At 45.5% G+C, this 4,581-nt stretch overlaps 1 pseudogene; it reads right to left on the bottom strand.

The window, feature by feature from the left end:
- Positions 1-3,589: 3,589 nt before the first annotated feature.
- Positions 3,590-3,681, bottom strand: LOC122230847 (annotated as a pseudogene).
- Positions 3,682-4,581: the final 900 nt, after the last annotated feature.

Raw genomic sequence — 4,581 nt, 5'->3', positions numbered from 1 at the left:
TTACTGTGTACCAGTCACAAGCCAAGCAGGCTGCTACCCTCACAGAGCATGACGGCTCATGTTGTCACATGCACGCACGCACATTTCCCCATCACTATCTCCCTTCTTACTCCTTTTGGACAACAGTTTGGCCACTTTTATCATAAGCTCTAAGGCTAAGACTAACATTCCTCTGACATAGGAATCTCTCACTTTAGGAAATTTGCCCTAGGGAAGTTATCCGAAAAAAGAAGAGGAAAAATATGTATGTGTAAAGATGTTTATGCTCATAAACATGAAAATTTATAAAACAACCTAAATGTGTAGGACAAATACTGCACGTGAGGCCCACTGGACAGACAATAATGCAGAAGTTGAAAATTATAATGGTCAGGACTATAGTTATCACAGAAATTGTTTATAAAGTTAAGTAAAAAGAGCTGACTGCAAAATTGTGTATACATTTGATCATGATCAATCATATTAAATACATATGTATGTGGGTCCAGATTGAATGCAATTCACTCTAACCAAAAAAAGAGGTGATGTTAAGGTAGTATGATTACAAGAGATTTTTCTCTCTTCTGTTCTCAAATGCCATTTGTTTTCCTATTTAGATTCTTTAAAAACTTTGACTACAAAAAATGTTACCAAGTGATTCTTAGAGAAGCCACCTAATTACCCCCTTACCCAGCTTCCAGTCATTCGCCCCCATATTCTGTTTCCTCTTTTCCAGGCCAAAATTCTATCTAGAATTCTATCTTATTTATGTATGTATTCCCTTATCACCATTTGCTTTACCCAGGTAGAATGTAAACCCCATGAGCAGACAGACCCCATTATTTTAGTTACCTATATCCCCAGTGTCTTCAGCGCCAACTACTGGAGACTATTTGCTAAATGATGGTATTCATCCGCTCGACCATCCCATGGTCTTGATAAGTCAATGTCAAAATGCCCTTCACTTCACAGACTGTAATACCTTCTATGATCTGACCCTTGTTTCCTCTATCCTTTTACTTCCTGACACTTCTGGCCTCAGATTTTAAGCTCTGATGATTCTGACTGCTCTGTTTCCCTCACATGCCACACTGTGCCCAGGACCACGTTTTCTTGCATCTCATCCCGCTGATGCCTCTGCCCAAGATGTCCCTTCCATCTCCCCTCACCTGGTCAACTCCTACCTAAGGTTCAGCTGGGTGGCCGTCGTCTTCTCCCTTAACTGCCCACTTGGAGCCAGGTGTGCCCTGACTCCTGGGATACCCAATGCTCGCCTCCAACGATGCACTTTATAAAGCACTTTGTGCCGTGTCCCCATCAGACAAGGAGCCTGTGAGAGCAAGGGCAGTGTCTTACTCACTCTTATACTGACCTGTTTCCCGGTCAGTTCCTGGTATGCATTAGGTGCTCTATAAATATTTGTTGATCTGTGATTTTGCATAAAAACCCACATGCCTGGCCTCTCCTTAAAGAGGAACAGTTCTTGCAACAGGACAGTGATTAATTGGAACTTTACTTTTTTAAATGTTTATTTATTTTGGGGGGGGGGGTGCGTGACAGAGGATCCGAAGCAGGCTCTGTGCTGTCAGCAGAAAGCCCAATGCAGGGCTTGAACTCACAAACCGTGAGATCGTGACTTGAGCCGAAGTCAGACGCTCAAATGACTGATGTATGCACCCAGGCGCCCCGTGATTGGGGCTTTAAATAGATGTGCTTTCCTGATTACACAGACATGCAACGAGCAGTTTTCCAGTCCCCACCATTCTCCATAGTCTGCTCAGTCTAAGCTCGACTGTTAATGTCTTAAGAGAAACTACGAAAAGTTGGAAATAAGGTGATAGCGTATCCGTTCAGTGTTGCAGGAGAAGATGACCTCTCAGGCCCTGCCAGGGGTTTAGTTCTCTAGGGCCTTACTGTCCAATACTGAGGCCTCTAGCCACCTGTGGCTATTTAAGCTTTAATTATAATTAAATAAGTTTCCAAATTCAGCTTCTCAGCCACACTAGCCACATTTCAGGGGCTCCTTAGCCACATGTGTCTAGGGGCTCCTGGATTAGACAGCCCAGATAAAGAATATTCCATCACTGTAGAAAGTTCTGTCAAGAGAGTGCTGGTCTCAGAGATATACTTGGCTTAATTTACCATTTATAATCAATTAGTGAACTTATAAAGTCGTGTGCTAACTTATAGATTTTGTCCAAATAGATTTCTGTGGGAAATGCCCTGTGAGACATGAACTGTTCAATTTTTTTCGCTCTAACTTAGCGAAGTTATCTTGGCATGCCTTGACTGACTGACCAGAGAAGCCTGTTTCTCAAATTTTTCTTTAAATTTACGTTGCCGTCCTGCTGGTTCCCTCATTAGTGCATGTAGTGGATTGAACAGAGGCTCTCAAAAACACAGGTGAGGCCCAAATCCCTGATTTTGTGTATGTCATCTTATTTGGCAAAAACGTCCTTGCAGGTATGATTAAATCAAGGGTCTTGAGATGAGGTCGTCCTGGATCCCCTGTGTGAGCCTTAAGATAAGTGTCCTTACAGGAGACAGAAGAGAAAAGAAGGAGGAGGCAGCAGAATGAAGACGGAGGCAGAGAGCAGAGACTTGTGCCCACAAGTCAAGGAGGCTATGAAAATGCCAAAGTCACTAGAAGCTGAGAGGCAAGGAAGGAGTCTCCCTCAGAGCCTTTGAGCGCACGTAGCCCTGGTGACCTCGTGATATGGGGCTTCTGGTCCCTGGAACTGTGAGAAAAACAAACTTCTGTTGGGTTAAGCCATCTGGTGTGTGGTAATTTGTTACAGCAGCCTTAGGACACTGATACGATCAGTTAGACAAACATTTGGCATATGCTCATTTTACATTTCTATGAGAATCATATATATTTTTTTTAAGTTTATTTATCATTGAGAGAAACAGAGAGAGTGATCGGGGGAGGGGCAGAGAGAGAGGGAGAGAGGGAATCCCAAGCAGTGTCCGCCCTGTTAGCCCAGAGCCCGACGTGGGCTTGAACCCACGAACCGCGAGATTATGACCTGAACTGAAGTTGGATGCTTAACCGACTGAGCCACCCAGGTACCCCAAGAATCATATTTTGAAGTTGAAAAAATTTTACTTTGAGATTTGTCATTTATATTCAAGTTTGTGCTATTCTTTTCTCTTGTATTCTTACACTTATTATTATTATTATTATTATTATTATTATTACCCTCCTGACCCTGACAGGTTTTGAGATTGAAACACAATCCTTGACCTCATGCCCCAACCCTATAGGAAGAAATAGTCCAGAGACAGACAACGTACTGAGAGGAAAGTGAATGTGGTGCCTGAGAGCACAGATTCTGGAACCAGCCTGCTTGGTTCAAGTTCTGGTTCCGCCATGAGTTATGCCATGTCGGGCAAATTGTTGGTCCTCTCTGATCCTTGCTTGCCTCGTCTGTAAAGTGGGATAATAATAGCAACTACCTCATAGGACTTTTTATCTCCACATAATGTACACAAAGATGCTCACCGAAGCCTGATGGAATTCACTGATGCCTAAGCAGTGAATCAACATTTTAACGATTGATTTTACAATCGTCCTGCGGAAGTAAAACTGTGGTGCAGTTGGGTTTGTAAAAATATGGAACTCTTCATGAATTTGTACAGGGACCAGGAGAATCTTGTCTGTATTGTTCCAGTTTTAGCATATATGCTGCCGAAGTCAGCGCTAGGTGCAAAGTATTTTCATGTGTCGGGGACATTAACTTGCATGTCAACAGTCTCTGAGTCCTGGGCTGGGCTCCCTGGGAACCACGTGGACTCAGAGAGAGTTTGTGAGCGGGATGTTTATCAGGGATCACCCCGGGGACCACCGACTGTGGAAAGGAGCAAAGGGCATCGAGAAGTGGCAGCTGAGATGCAACCCAACAGCAGCCTTGGTGACCCCATGCCTTTCAGCATTATCCTGATTTGAGCCGACACAACCAGGCCCTTAGACCATCCGCCGCCCTCGGTCACCAGATGTGGACCACCTCTGGAGGAGTGACCCTGGTCTAGGTGACCCCTGAAGGGGCTGACAGCTGAGGCTGTCCACTGACAGTCCTCCTCCTAACAGCTGAGCGACAGCAGAGGGAGCCGGAGGCGGTGAGTCCTGTCAGCCGTCTTCACGTTTCAATGTCCCGGGAATCCTGAGAAACAGAGGCCCTGCCCTGGGTGTGCTGACTATGGCACAGTCCTTCCCCTCTCTGGCTGTGGGTGACACTTCTGCGTCATTTTCTTCCACCCACTCTGTCCCTCCCTCCTCTTTTTCAAGATTGCTCTTGGTGCTGACTGGCATGGAATGGAGGGGAAGCCGGAGGAAGGGAGAGGCCAGATCTGAGAAGAGAGACAGAACTCCTTTCCTTCCAGTTGCCTGGGCTGGCCCCTCCCCATGCTGCGATGCTGCCTCAAGGTGTGTGTCCCCATGCAGCCCGGGGCCAGCCTCAGAACCCCTCTTTGCAGAAGGAGGAGGCTGCCTTCATGTAATCCAAGGAACTGCTCTTTAAAAGCTTAAATTCCCAAGGGATTATTCCCACGGGGGGTAAAGGAATAAAAGGAACCCACTTCTGAAAACACGGAACAAAGATC

The sequence above is a fragment of the Panthera tigris genome, chromosome C2, assembly GCF_018350195.1.
Source record: "Panthera tigris isolate Pti1 chromosome C2, P.tigris_Pti1_mat1.1, whole genome shotgun sequence".
Lineage (NCBI taxonomy): Eukaryota > Metazoa > Chordata > Mammalia > Carnivora > Felidae > Panthera > Panthera tigris.
This window is presented reverse-complemented; position numbering and strand designations above follow the sequence as displayed.